This window comes from Solanum lycopersicum, chromosome 9, assembly GCF_036512215.1.
Source record: "Solanum lycopersicum chromosome 9, SLM_r2.1".
In the NCBI taxonomy this organism is placed as follows: Eukaryota; Viridiplantae; Streptophyta; class Magnoliopsida; order Solanales; family Solanaceae; genus Solanum; species Solanum lycopersicum.
Window position 1 is genome coordinate 55,991,599 of NC_090808.1, and position 16,804 is coordinate 56,008,402.

The following is a 16,804-nucleotide window of genomic DNA, read 5'->3' on the forward strand; positions in this document are numbered from 1 at the left end:
TATTGATAATAGTAATTGCTTAAGATACATAAAAGGATACAGAGGAAAATTCAAAATCTTCTCTTTATTGCTAATTGATGTCCAAAAATAATTTCTTCTTTTTTTCTTTATCTAGTAAAATAATCTCCCTTATTGGACATGTTTTTAAAATTAAATGATCATTTAGCTGATAAAGTTTCTGTTATTTACAGTTCATTAAGGAAAATTCAAGCCATAGCAACTGCTTTAATTGTTGATGATGATAAACAGGTTAATTGTTTTTAAAAATATAATGTTCAACTATAATATCCTGCTTAACCACATAAGAACATGAATAATTAAATAGAAATTATTTACATCATCAGTGCAATTCATTATAATTTACACCGTTATTGGATATAAGTTAAATGTTTTTAAATTTTCCTATGATTTACCAAGCTTTCTTCCACTCCAATTAATGACGCTTACCCTAAATTGCAGCATTAGACAAAAGAAGACACTAAGGATGCGTTTTGAATAACCTAAATTCTTAGTAGCTACCGTAGGCTAGGGGTGTATATGATCGAGTTGGTTCGGGGTTTTCAAATATCAAACTAAACTATTAATGTAAAATTTTTAAATTTATAAGCTAAACCAAACTAATAAAATTCAGATTTTTTCGCGTTTTTCAATCTTGGGTTTGTTCAGGTTTTTCAAATACCAAACCAAACCATTGTGTCAGATTTTTAAATTCATAAATCAAACCAAACTAATAAACTTTGGATTTTTTTAGATTTTTGATTTTTTTCCGTAAAGCTTGCATACAAACATATAATCAACTTGTGCTCAAAATATTTCTTTAGTCCAACCAATATACAATTATCTAAGGTGTTCCTTAATAAAATAACAAAAAATATAGACGAGTATCAATGACACATAAATTTTAAAAATAAAAATAAAAAATAATAATGAAATCGTCATATTAAATAAATATTGTACAGTCATAAGGAAAATAATCATAATTTTAAAGTACTAAATCATACTAAAATAAGTTTAATAAGTATTATTTACATTATTAAATATTTAAGGAAAATTAAAATTAGATTATGCATTTCAATTGTCTAAACCAATGTAAAAATTTTCAATTGATCCGATAAGACATTTAATTATGATTCGATAATGTTTTTCTAATTTCATTAATGATGAAAAAGTCAGAGACAAAGTCCCTCTAGGTTAAACATAAGAAGTAATTTCCATCAAGTTCTCTTCATCTTGGAAAAAAGTCGAAAAATATAGAATCAAAATCCAAATCAACATTTTCGTAACTAGAATCCCTAGTTCCCTAAATTGATTATTAACCTGAGTTTTTCGTAATCCTTGACATCCAATGGCGAAATTTCATCTTTCGAGTTTTTTCTCCAGATTTATCTTTAATTCTTCCTCAACATTATCTATCTCTACTTTTACCTCCTCAACAGTTTTAATACGTATTCTTACCTCCTCAATACTGCCCCTCCTCAATATTGTGTTACAATCTCCTCGAGGAGGTTTGGACAAACAACCCAAGATCCTCTCTGCTCAAAGTCTTATCTAGCTCGAGTAGTGAATGATGATAGATCCCTCTCCGCCCAATCTCATCTCTTTTGTAAGATAATTTTTCATCTATTTTAATTAATGATGGAACAATTGAACACATATCGCCCGTGCAGAATCGACATAACAAGTAATTTCATTAATTTCTCTTCTATCTTCTTTTTTTCAAAAAAATCAAAAAATACTAATTGTTTCACATAAGTTAATTATCATTGCTTTTAAATTGCTAATTCAAATGTTAAAGATTATGCGTGCATAATACATTTGTCTTGAATATAAGTTTCATAGTACAAAAAAATGTGTATTGGCTTAGTTTTATACTTAACATACAAGTTAAGAGATAATTTAAGTTATTTGTATTTGAGATGAAGTTGAAAATAGTTCAGTTTGATAGTTTTCTATTGTCATTGTCAAATCTTTGTTATTTTACATCTCCGAAACAGTACAACGAGATAAATTCATAGTGCGACAATAACCGTGCTAATTTAGAAATATTAATGTGTGTTTTGCAATAGAACCGTGACAACTTCAACAATAATCAATTAATTAGAAGACTTTTTTTCACAAAATCTTATTATGCACCATTTTAAAATAAATATTAGAGCTATCAATATGGGCTAGTCCATTCCATTTGGGCTAATTCATATAGACTTTGACATTTAACAGAGCAGGCCGGATTAACCCATTTTTGCTCTAGATCAAAAAACAGTCGACCCAACCCACAAGTACGTGGGCTATAGGCTTGCCGGGCCAACCGACATTTTAAAAATTATAATTTTTTTAGGGAAAATACCCAAATACCCCCTCAACCTATGCCCGAAATCCCAGGACCTTAGTATAGTATAAGTGTGTCTCTGAGATTTCGGGCATAGGTTAAGGGGGTACTTGGGCATTATCCCTTTTTTTTTTATATAATTATTAAACTAAATTATAAATTATAATTTAAAAATATTATCATAAATATCAACAAAACAATATTGCATGATGTTAACATTACTATTTGTTAATTAAATCCACAAATAAAATTATCTTTATAATATTTATTATGTTTTTTTCGAGTGAAAGTATAAATAACTAAATAGAAATATTAACCTAATTGATTTGATTTTCGACTCTCTTTAATTTTAAATTTTAATATTATATTATATTTTTTCATTAATTTTTTTGGCCTGTGGGTCAGCCCTACAAATCAACAGACTTATTCAGGCCGGACTAAAAAGTCATTTTCTTAAATGAGCTTCAAAAATCATAGCCCAACTCTATTAAATCTCGAGTTAGGCCAAGCCAACCCAACATGCCTAGCACTTATTGACGGCTTTAATAAATATACAACTTTTTGACATTGTCGAGACATAAAAGTTAATTAAACACTATTTTTAAATACCTACTTAAATATTTTTGGCATAATTGTTTCACAAAACTTAATTAAACACCCCTCATTTCATAGATCTTTCCTATTCATGATTTACTTTTTTTTTGTTGCCTCTCTTTCTTCATAACCCATATAGCGATGTGAGGATTTAGATCGCTATTACAAGCATTAAAAGGACTACTAATTCCGACAATGGTCTTCAAATTGAGAGTGGTTATGAATATTATAAGTCTATGATAAATTGAAAAATGTACTTTACATGTTTTCTTACAAAAAAAAGTGTGTGCGGGTGGGTGGGTGGGTTGGAAAGGCATGATGATATGTTAGATACTTGATTTTTCTTACTTAATATAATATCCAGATAAATATATGGATATATAGGAATTGCGGCATAGGATTTACATAATTTGAAGCAAATAGATTATCGAAATGATATTTTTAGAATAATAATTATATATAGTACAATTACTATATTTTCCCCATTTAACTGTTTGTTAGTAATAATGACAAGTGATTTTTGCCTAACCAAGATGTTTAGCTTTTTATTTCTAAACAACAATAATAATGGGGTCACATTGTAAAACAAGTAGAATTTAGCGTTTGTATGTAAACTTAAAAAATGATGCTTACTGAGTCTTTAGAAGGATCAAACAACTTATTAATCTAAATCAATTTGTTATCAATCACCAGAGACGTCAAATTTTTTTTTTGGTGAAGACACTAGTTCTAAAAAACACCTAATTTTTTTTAGGAGGAAAGGAACAACCCTAAATACAAACACCACATAAAATAATCTCAAAAAGAGATTAAAATATTGGATACACCCAAAAATGACGAAAAATATAAATATGGACTAAAATAAAATAAAATTTACCATAAAGACTCATGAAAAGTCATAAAGATTGGTGGTCTTTGTATAGGACTTCACCACTTGCAATATATGGTTAATTGTAATATCATAGCTAGTATGGCACCATGGATAAATAGAAAATGTTTATCTATTAGCTGAGAGAAAAATTCATTTAAAAAAAATATTTGTGTTCAAATCTTTTCCACAGAGAATCCTATAAACAAAATAAAGTAAGCACAACAAGTTTTGTACACCTTTACTAATATATTTGGTTTTGAGATGCTTAATCAACTCATTTCTCCTGCAACTCTTTTCCACCTCATCGAAAATTTTCAACAATTTCTTTTTTTCTTTAGTTGCCATTTTCTCATTATCATACATATCTACCTTATGAAAATTTAGGCCAGTGATGGTAATAATCTCTTTCATGTCAAAACAAACCGGCATGCTACTATAACTTATCCAAACTTCCTCTTTTCGATTGCAATAAATTCTATGCTAACGAAAATGATAAACTATGCTCTACCTAAGAGATGGAGCTTTATTTTGGTATGAGATATTCAAAATTATGTTGAGCGGTCTGTGCAGCTGACGGTGCATTCAAATGGAAATTGGAAACTGATCCGCGTTGCGCCCCTAAGACCCATATTTGGTCATTTCGAATTTAGTATAAATAGGTAATCACTTTGTTATAATAAATTATTCTTGTAATGACCGGTTACATTGTTATAGAAATACCAACAAGAGAAAAATTTGGGCCGAAGAAACTTTTAGAGTATTTGAATATTTCCAAACCTTATCCAGATTTGGGGGGAATCACAATCTTGAAGGTGTAGGGAAATATGGTATTAATTGGGTGACTTCATTAACATGTCATCTACATGAGGTGTTAGATAACTCGTGAACAAAATACTTATAATTTTCTTGAATTAAAATTGACTTAGTAGATTTTCGGGAATCGATCTTAGCATGAAGGGTATTTTTTTAGTGTAGTAGAATGGAGGTGTGTTGTAAATTGGGACTTTGGAATTATTCGAAGGAGCTCTCTATTTTGTTTCAGTCCACTGTAGTGGGGCCTCTGTGGCAGACGAGACGAGACTTTATATCATAGATTTTTGAGAAGGGTTCACTATTTTGAAAATGCCACTGTAGCGGCACTTTAGGCTACTGTGCGTCGCTGCTACAATGAGATGAATGCCGCTATTGCAGGATAGGCATGAATCAAATCATAAAAAGAACCCTAAATGACCTTTTTGGTACTTTTTGACTTTTAGAGCCAAGAAACGACCCTCAGGTGACTCTAACTCATTTTCCATCATTCTTGAGGCTAAAGATAAGATTTTAACTCCCCGAATCAATTTATCGATCCGTAAAATGCAATATAATGGGTCAATATTGATGGATAAAGATTACTTGATAGGTTAGAGATCATGGGTTTGATATAGGGTCTTTAGAATTTCCATAGTTTCGGGTAATTGGTGACTGTTTGTTAATTCTGGTGTTATTTTTATTGTTTGTATACCAAGAACAAGCTAAACAATCTGGAAAGAGGAAATCAAGTTTCTTAAGGTTTAAGCTTATTTCGAGGTAGGTGATGGTTGTAATTCTATGTTTGTGTGATGTAAGCATGGTCTTGCTTTATTGTGGTACTCGTATATGTATGCGGGTTTGTAATACTGATCACACTTATTGTATATGAGATAGATTAATGATGTTGCCATGAAATCATGATTTAGTGTATGATCTTGATGATATACTTGTGATTGTGATTTTGGTGTGTGAATGGGGATCAAATTGCCATGTTCCGCCAAGTTAACTGGGATCGGTTGCCACATTCTGAAATAACTTTGGATTAGATTGACATATTTTTGCACAATATTTGATCAAGTTGCTACATTTTGACACAACTATGGGATCAAATTGCCACGTTTCGACAAGCTAACTTTTTGGGTTTGGATTCGGTGAAAGGACCAATGATGTGATGAAACATATGAAAGGTGTTGTTGATTCTGTATGATGATGATACGAAAAATTTTGATATATATGCATGTGATTATAAAGTTCTTTGACTTGTTTATATTGCATTAGTGGGATAGCCGTGTGATCGTACTAGTACACTATGGTTGTATACTGATTTTGCACTTCCTCTTATTTTTGTTGAGTACATGATGTGTCGTGTTGAGTTGTTTGTGTCCAAAGCCTTTTGTAGTGTTTTTAAAAAGTTTTGTGTTTTGTTTTCGAGGAAAGTTGTTCAGGTGGCAATAAAAACAACAACTGAAAATAGTGTAGATAGACCTACGGAGGCAATCAGCGGTCCACCATTCAATCAACGGACCGTAGGTGATGACTGTAGATGAGAAACTCAGGACATTGAAGGAAAATCAGGTAAGACTGACCAAATGTTGAACCACGAGACAATGACGCTCCGTCGATTGATCGACGGACTGTACTGGTGAACGATCATTTAGTTCAGAGAAGGTTCTAGTACCTTGTTTTGAAAAATTTTAAGTATGGAGCTATGGAGGAGCATCGATGGCCCCGTAGTTGGAATTACGGACCGTACTTTTGATCCGTCGTTTGATTCAAAGAAGATGCCATACAAGAGAGAAAAATATATTCTAAGTCTTAACTAACGGAAACAGTCTACAGACCGTCGATTGATCGGCGGTCCGTCAGTTGGTTCATTGATTGATGCTACGTTACCTGAACAAAACTTTCCTTATCTGAAATCCTTTTTCTTTAGGACTTTTTTTTCAATATATAGGGTATTACGACCTCATTTTTGGGGTTAGCTACTATTACTTTTTGTTACACTTTGAGCACTGGAGGTTGAGTTTTTGCAACTTGGGCAATTTATTAATTTCCGGATATGGTTTGAATGATTTTTCTTGGAAATTCAAGGGAAGGTTTGTGGATTTATTCTTCTTGTTAAAGTAAGTTCATCATTTCTTCATCTAAAATCATGAATTCTGATGTTTCTAACATGGGTAACTAAATTCACAACTAGGGTTGTGGGAACCATGGATAATTAACAAAGTATAACAAGAAATTAAGCAAATCTCTAATAGTGTTTTTGCATGCATTGATAATTCTTTCGCTTAAATACGTAGCCGGACCAAGGTGCGGGGTGAAATTCTCTAGATGCCGAACCAAGGATTTAGAGATACCTAACTTGTTGCTTTTCACGTAATGCACCAGGAAAGGATTACATTGCTAGGACTATTGCATTTTGAGCTTGTGGGGAACACAAATACCCTAGTTATTCTCTCTTCTTGATAAAAACAAACTTTTACTTTTGTCTAATTGGTAACTCATTGTTTATGAATATTTTTTCACAAACCCCCCCTTTACTTACTTCTTTCAAAAAGACATTGACTAAATAGATATAATCATGAATTGAAGTTGAGTCTAAACCATTTTCATCGTGGGATCAACCCCAACCTACTGGTTGGGTTCTATACTTGATAACGATCATTTATACTTTTTTAGCGAGGTGTAATTTGAGCGTATCAAATTTTAACGCCGCTGCCGGAGAATCTACCTTTTAGATTAACTTTAATTACATTACTGAAAATTTGTCAACTACTTCTTGATTTTACTTTTACTTTTTCTTTTTGTTTCTCTCAGGTCTAACTCTAGTATATGCTAAGTATATGTAATTGAGGTGAACCACTTACTCTATACTATCTAGAACTGAATCAAACCTTGAGAAGAATGGAAAACCAAGGGGCTCCAATTAATCATAATAGAGGGAATCTAGGTAATGGAGCAGGACATCAACCTCTATTACCAGTTGAGGCACACAACCAGGCACATGTTAATAATCAAGTAGGTGAGGCTTTGCGGATGCAGCCTCCAGCTCCACGACCTCTGGATTACTACAGGGGCAACATGAACATTGCATATTTTGAAGACCTCTTGTTCTACCCCCTCTACCACCTGGGCACACATTCATGGTGATGAAGAGCTTGCTGCAGATGCTTACTGCGAGGGGTTTGTTTCGAGACTGCAATTGGAGGACCTACATTATCATATAGACAAACTAAGGTTTGTGTGCAAAAGTTGTGTGGGTAGACCAGACTTTTATATGAATGTCATCGGGTTGCGAGTGTTCCCTTTATCACTGACAGGAGATGTTTCTATATGGTTCACTGAGTTTTCCTACAACTATGTCTATACTTGAGATCAGTTGAGAGATGTGTTCTTAGCGAGGTACTATCCAGTGTCCAAGAAGCTCAACCACAAGGATAAGGTGAACAACTTTGTGGCATTACCTGAATATTCGGTGTGTAGCTTTTGGGACAAATTTACTGCGTTCGTGAGGGGAATACCAAACCATCGCATTGATGATGAGTCACTGAAGGAGTACTTTTATAGAGGTCAAAATGACAACAACAAAGTGGTGCTTGATACTATTGCAGGAGAATTCTATGGAGAATGCAAAAATGGTAAGCTTGTAGAGAAGTTGGAGAAGATTTCTCGCAATAATAAAGCTTGGAGCACTAGAAAGTCACAAACTGGGTGAAACACATTCGCGATACATGCTACAAACAACCCAAACACAAATGAGATTCGTGAAGATATGGAGCAAATGAGAACTAAGTCAGGGTTGGTCTTGAGGCATGTGAGCGGAGGTTGATAAATAAAACGGAAGATGGTAAATATAGCTGATTTATTTCTATATTGAAACAAATTTCTATTAATGTTCCGTTGATATATGCTCTGGAGAAAATGATCGGATATACTAAGTTCATGAATGATATGATGACAAAGAAGAGATCGGTTAGTTTTGAAGATAATGACAGAATGAAACACTGTAGTGCTATTGCTACAAGATCTCTTATGCAGAAGAAGAAAGATCAAGGCGCCTTCACTATTCCATGTACAATAGGGTTGCTACACTTTGCTAAGGCACTATGTGATTTTGGTGAGAGCATAAATCTCATGCCCCTGTCCATTTATCTTGGGAGACCCAAAGCCTACTGCAGTACGATTACTAATGTCCGATTGAACTTTAAAGAGGCCTATAGGTATACTCCATCATGTGCTTGTAAAAGTGGAGTCATTCATCTTCCCGACTGATTTTTTAATTCTTGACTACGAGGTTGACTTTGATGTCCCCATTATTCTAAAACCATTCCTTACCACTGGGCGTGCACTGGTTGATATGGAAAAATGGCAGATGAATTTAGGTTGAACAATGAAGAAGCAACTTTCAATATCTGCAGGTCCATGAAGCAGAGTGGTGAGCTCCAAATGGTATCAGCTATATCCTATAGGGTTGAGAGTGTAGCCAAAGTACAAATTGAAGAGCGACTAGGTATTGAGGCTCTAGCAGCGATCATTATGAATTTTGATAGTGATGGTACTAGGAGTATGATTCTTTGGTGGCTGCACTTGAAAAAAATGAATATCGATCAAAGCCGAAGAAATTGGAGTTTGATATGAAGCATCGCGAGTCTCCACCTGCGAGACCATATATTGTGAAAGACCAAAAATTAGAGTTGAAGGCTCTACCACCTCATCTGAAGTATGTGTTCTTTGGTAGAGATGACATTTTATCGGTAATAATTAAAGCAGAGCTAAATGGGCAACAAGTAGAGTTCTTAGTAGCGGTATTCAAGAGGTTCAAGAGAGACATTGATTGCACTATTGTGGATATTATTGGGATCCCTCCTGATATTTCTTCCCAATTAAATTCAACTCATGCCAGATCATAAACTGAGTATTGAGCACCAAATAAGGTTGAATCTACCGATGCAAGAACTAGTGAAAAAATAGATCATCAAGTAGTTGGATGTTGGAGTTATTTATCCTATTGCAGACAGTAGTTGGGTGTGTCCTGTTCAGTGTGCCTAAAAAGGGCGGGATGACTGTGGTACCTAATGAAGAGAACCAGCTTGTTTCGATGCGGCCAATGGCCGATTGGAGAGTTTGCATGGACTACGGAAGTTGAATGCTTGGATTGAGAAGGACCATTTACCCATGCCCTTCATGGATAAGATGTTAGAAATACTTGTAGGCAAGGAGTGGTATTTCTTTCTTATTGGGTATTCATGCTACAATCATATCTCTATTGCTCTAGAAGATCAAGAAAAAACACCTTCACTTGTCCCTATGGGACTTTTGCATTCAAAAGGATGTTGTTTGGGTTATGTAATGCACCGGTGACTTCCCAGCATTGTATGATGTCGATATTTTATGAAATGGTGAAGGACACTATTAAGGTGTTCATGTATGATTTTTCTGTATTGGGAGACTCCTTTGATCGGTGCTTTAGCAATTTAGTTGAGATGCTCAAAAGATGTGAGGATTGTAATCTGGTGCTAAATTGAGAGAAATGTTACTTTATGGTGAAAGAAGGCATAATGTTGGGCCATCGTATCTCAGAGAAGGGAATAGAGGTTGATTGAGCTAAAATGAGAGTGATTGATAAGCTTCCTCCACTCATCTCTGTCAAGGGTGTGAGAAGTTTTTTATGGAGATGCTGGTTTTTATCAAAGGTTTATTAAGGATTTTCAAAAATTGCACACCCTTTGTGAAACTACTCGAGAAGGAATGTAAGTTCTACTTCGACGAATCCCGTCTGAAGGCATTTGGATAGTTGAAATAGAAGTTGGTGTCTGCACCCATTATTAATTCACCAGATCGTGTGAGACATTTGAAGTGATGTGTGATGCTAGTGGGGTTGTACTTGGTGTTATATTAGGACAAAGAATAGATAAAATCTTTCACCCTATCTACTATGCGAGTAATGCCCTAAATAAAGTCCAAAAGAACTATACGGTAACTGAACACGAACTTCTTGCGGTGGTGTTTGCATTTCAGAATTTCACTCCTGTTTGCTTGGCACGAGGGTCATACCGACCATTTTGATTTGAGGTAATTTTATGGTAAAGAAAGATGTAAAGTCAAGGTTGATCAGATGGGTATTGTTGCTGCTAGAGTTTGATTTTGAGGTGAAAGATAGAAAGGGGGTTAAAACTCAAGAGCCAACCACTTGTCTAGATTGGAGGATGAAGCTATGCGTGAATTGGGAGAAAAGGCTGAAATTGATGATGCATTCCTAGATGAACATGTATTGGCTGCTTCTCAGGATCTGATCCCATGGTTTGCAGACTTTGCAAAATATCAGGAAAGTGATGTGGTCCCGTCAGATTTGACCTTCCACCAAAGAAAAAAATCCATGCATGATATGAAAAAGTTCTTTCGGGATGAGCCTTACTTTGTGCTGATAGGATTATTCATTGTTGTGTACATGAGGTTGAGTGTTCTAGAGGCGTATCATTCATCGCATGTTTGTGGGAACCATAATGGTATTCGAACTGCGCACAAGATCTTGTAGTATGGGTACTACTGGCTAACCATCCACCAAGATGCTCATGAGTTTTCCAAATCATGAGATCGGTGCCAATGTGATGATGGAATTTCAATGAGGAAAGAGCTTCCCTTGAATCCTATTCTGGTGATTGAGCTATTTGATGTATGGGGCAGTGAATTTATGGACCCGTTTGTGAGTTCTCATGGGATGAAGTATATTCTTGTGGCGGTTAAGTACACTTCCTAACAATAAAGGAAGGAGTGTCACCGCATTCTTGAAGAAGAATATCTTCTCCAGATTTTGTACACCTAGAGCCATTATTATTGATGGTGGCTCTCACTTTTGTAATAAATTGTTTGAAGGGATGATGGAGAAATATGGTGTTTATCATAATGTGGCTACTCCATACCACCCACAGACTAGAGGGAAAGTTGAGGTTTTCAATTGAGAGATCAAACAAATTCTGGCAAAAATTGTGAATACCAATAGAACGGACTGGTCAAAGAGGGTAGATGATACTCTTTGGGTCTACCGTACTGCATACAAGACCCCTATTGATATGGGAAGGTTTGTCACTTGTCGGTCGAGATAGAGAACTTGGTGATGTAGGCAACAAAAAGACTGAAGTTGGATTGGACTGGAGCATCAGAACAAATACTCAATGAGTTGAATGAGCTTGATGAATTTTGCCTATAGGCCTATGAAATTTCAACCATCTACTAATAGAAGATGAAGAAGTATCACGACCAAAGAATTGAAAAGCGAGAATTGCGGTTGGTGATTTGGTACTTCTATTCAACTCTAGGTTGTGCTTATTACAGGCAATCTCAAGTCCAAGTGGACTGGTCCATTCTTCATTAACAAAGTATTCCCACATGGAGCGCTTGAGTTGGAGAACAAGGAAGACACAAAGTTCATAGTAAATGGACAAAAGATAAAGATCTATCTAGTGCATGCGGAGAGTGCTCATGAAGTGGTTGAGGCCTATCATCTTGATGAAGTCTGAGTAATCAAGGGGATACATCGTGCCGCGTCTTTAAATCAGGAGCTTCTTGGGAGGAAACCCAAGGTGTGTACCTTGTAACCAATAATAGGTTTTATTTTCCTGGTAGCAATAGTCATAGTTTGGTTTAATTTTTCTCATTATTTCATTTGTATTTGTGTTCTACTGTTGGAAGAAATTAGTATAGAGTCCGTGTTTCAAAAGTGTCCATAAAAACACAAAAAGAATGGCATAATTGGTGTTACATGTGGAGGAGCCAAAAGCATAAATTTGGAGAAAAAGATCTGGCGTCGAGGTCTACCGACCCCATCGACGAGCCGTCGTTCCATCGACGGCCCATTGATAGTGTCCATAGATCCCAGATATCTTTTAAATTTTCTCTAAGTCTAAAAGTGATCGACGTTCCCAATTGATGGACCGTCAATATATTCACGGCCCGTTGACGAGGTTTTGTATATCCAAGATTGCTACTGATCCGACCCGATTCTGCCGAAAATATTAAAAGCCACCCATTTCAAGTTCCTTCCCTTTTTCCACTTTCTTTTAAATTTCCTTCCTTAACCGTTTCATCCCACCATTCTTCAATATTTCACTCCCAAAGTAAACTTCACATCTCCCAAAATCATCCCCATCAGATTCCACACATTTCAAACACCCCCCTAAATTCTCTCTTCTTCCATTTTCAAAAGGTCGGTGATCTAGTTCCGATGCATAGACAACTTTTTCAAAGTTCGCATCGCAAAGAGCAGAGAATCACACGACTCTACACTTCAAAGAAAGCTACTTCGATTTCCCTTAACTTTGAATTATTGTTCATAGTTAAATATAAGAATCTAGGAGTGGGTCTTGACTTTAGGATTGAATTAATTTATTTTGGATGATTCAAGTTGCGTAATTACTCCCATGGGGATGATAGACAATGGTTGTGTAGCAAATTTAATGATCTTAAATGATGTGTGCAAAGTTTGCCTGATAGTTTTTACTTAGGGTTCCATGTTCTAATGAATTGGGTTCGATAGTTGCACGAAAGAAGACCTCTAGGAATTGTGAATTAGTATTTGTTGTGTTAAGAGCATGTTTAATATTGATTGTGTAAAAAGGAGTCACTACATAAACAAAAAAATGGAACTTGATACAGGCCTAAATTTTTTCCAAGGGTCACAGTTCGAGACCCCGTCTATGGATCGTCGATTGCTACGGACCGTAGATCAATCGACTGGCCATCCATGGGATCCGTCGATTGAAACATATATAAAAAATTTAAGAGTGGAATATGATACATCGATTTATCGACATGCCATTCTGCACGTCCGTAATTTTCATTAGAGAAGTATGTTGTCAACCCTTCCAAGCATAATTCTAACTTTCAGACGATTGATAGGATCTACAGGACATCGATTGATCGACGTGCCATCAAAGGGACTCGTCGATCTGACTCTACATAAAAGATCTGTGTTTTTGATTTTCATGTTTTTCTCTTTTCGTTGTTTTTTACTATACTTTGCTACTATGGTATTAACAACTACTCCGCAGGTACAAATGGTCCCAAAGAGGGTAATTATCTACTCTAAAAAGGGAAAATCCAAGTCATTTAACCCAACTTATCGGCTGATCAATAAGGACATCGACAAAGAGCAGGAACTAACCTATATCCCTTTGGGTGCTACAACACCGACAACATCAGCAAGAGTCACTATGGGAACCACCTAGAAGGTGACTTATGACATAGTCATTGTATCCCGGTCTGATGAGAAGTGCACACTGATCGGTTCATTGACCGGGGCTGTTTTGCTTCTGAAAGGAGCTTAGAATCCAGCTTTGAGGATGCCATAACTTTTGAATTGGCCCAATCTTCGGGTCCAAGGCAGCCACTTTTTATGGCCTCAACTCTCAGGGAGCGACCAGATATGTAGATGCAAACCACCAAGCCTCATATGATGAGACTACTACTTCATAGTCTTACCCGCATTACAAACAGATGACTCTATTCTTATGCAGATGAAGCAAACTGGTGGTGCATAGAGGGACAATGATAGGTGTATTGGGATGCGAGGATGCGAAATGAGAAGAGGGTGATGACTTGGTTAGTTACCGAGGAGTGTCGAGTCTTCATAGGGAGTTTTCCCATAGTCCCTGAGGTGCACAAACTATTTAATCTTCGTAAATTCTACTGGATGGCCCGAGACTTGGATAGTCAGAGCGAGAATATTGTCCTATAGTTCTATACCTCCTGCGTTTCTACTCTCTAAGGGTCCATTGATATGCAGGAAAAACCCACCAAACAAGACCCTCTCACCTGTACACTAGTCCCGGACTATCGGGTTGAAATTTTGTATCCACCATCCACCGCTTTCTACACGACCCCACCACTGGTTCACAGGGAACTCGAAATACTTCAGAGTTTGACTATAGGTGGGATATTATTCAGAGTGGTGAGTTTTAACGAAGTGGGGTGAAACGTTAGGCACTTAAAAAATGGTTGGCCCAATATTGTGCAACTGATGATGAGAGGGAGGACTAGGTTATTGATCCCTGAGGGATGATCACGAACGTTACCCTCACTTTGTGGCCAAATTTTTCTTGATGTTGGTACGACATCAATTATCACCCACAAAAGTTGACTATGTACTTAATGGGATAGGGCGGTGACGGTGGAAGCACTAGCAGTGGAAATGGATATATACTGCGCTCAGATGATTATAGCGGAGATTCACGAGAGGGTATTCAAGACTTCCACCACTTACCCCTTTTTGTGTTTTATCTTCCAGATCTGTAGAGACGCTGAAGTTTCAATTTGACACTGTGATAGACTCGCTCAACCAGCAGGGACAATAGATATATGCCTCATTAAGGTTGAGGCCAATGTAATGGCACCTCACATAGGGCCCCAGATCGAGGTTCCCTCACTGAGCGAGAACATGGAAAACACGGTAGAGCTAGACCAACAGGCTAGCCCTTTCGTACCATTATGAGGATCCCACTCCTGCCTCATCCTCACATGCAACCAACAGGGCCCTAGCTCATCTAGATACATGCCAGCATTGCAGCAGGGGTACCTCTTGCTCGAGTCCAGAAGTTAGAGTCATAGATGACCACTCTGCTCCACCATATTCGGGCTTAGATGTAGAAATCCATTGCTGAGGCAAAGGACCGCATAGAGAAGTGGGTGTTCGAGAAAGCAGAGCAATAGATTAAGGCGGTTTAAAAACGCCTTGATGCCTTTGAGTTGCACGTTCTAGCACGACCATCCCCCTCCATTGATTTCACTTCCATTCAGAATGAGTTAGCCAACCTGCGAGCCAGCATTGGTTCCATCTTAGATACTCGAGGGGCAGATACAGAGATTGCTCATGGTGAGATAGCTGAGAACACCGTACTTAAGGCACTGTTCAAAGAAGCTGCTGAGCCACAACCCGAGCCACATGTTCGTAGCAAGAGGCACCACTCTAGCCACATCACTAAGGTCGGTTGTGAGGCCTGTGTTAGAAACACAGAGTTCATGGAGCTAGGAGGGCTTGTTTAGAATATGAGGAGATACACCAGAGAAGGGCAGTGGAGATGCTATTGGGCTATCCAATTCTATGCCTGACATCACTACTGTGATGGCTGACACTACTGGTGGTCCAGATGTGGGCGCTACTGATAGTGTCCCAGTTGATGATCCTGTGGGTTCCGAGAAACCAGACCGACCCTCTTGTTGAGAGTTCTTTAACTTTATGAGCCACAAATTTGCTTCACACATCACCCTGTGTGTTTGGTTTCTTATTGCATTGGGGACACTTGCAAATTTTTTGTTGGGGATGTGTTAAAAGGAAAGTGAGTGGTAGGGTGAAAGTCTAAGTATCCCAACTTACAATCCTCTCTTGGGTTTTGATGTCTTTGTTCTTTTTCCCTAAGAGATTATTTAAATTTTTGTTGAACCTGCATGTATAAATAAGTACAAGTATAGAAGCATGAAAATGAAGCATGATGGCTAATAAAAATGATACTCCATCCATTGTAGTGTTCGCATGTATAGGTTAAGAAAAGTTGAATGTGTTGGCTCTAAACATGAAAGAAATAGACACCCACTGCATGACCTTCAACTAAAACATGAACTAGGAAATCTGATAATCTGATAGTGCAACGATGTGTCAAGAGAGTGTGAGAAGATTCGAGTGTTCAATAATGGTGCCTAACTAGAACTTGCCTAGTTAGTACTTCGAAAGGAATATGCGTTAGAAGCTAGGAAAAGATTATAGACCTTTGTTTGAAATAGCCCACAATTAGCCTAAAAGAAGTTGACTATATGAAATAATTGTCCCTTTTGATCCAAATATGTTGAGCCTATAATAGACCAATTTCTTTGATTCACCTACTCACCTTCCTAGGGCCTAACGTTTTGGTCCTAGTCACTCCTTGAACATGTGCACCTCGACTTATGACAAAATTCAAAGTTGAGGGTGGCTAATGCAGAAAGTGACCTCGTCTTGGGCTTGACCCGACTTTGGGTATTGTGTACCTCAACCCATGAAAAAGTCATAAGCAGAGGGTGACTATTATTAGTAAGGACCCAAAAATGGGTATAAAAAGAGATGGATGTCTAAAAAAAAAGCTTGAGTAAGCAAAATATGTGACTTGCCAAAAAAAGAACTATTGAAAGGAAAAAAAATAAAAAGAAAAAGAAGCAAAATAAAAGTGAAAGTCACATTTAAAAAAGGGAAACAA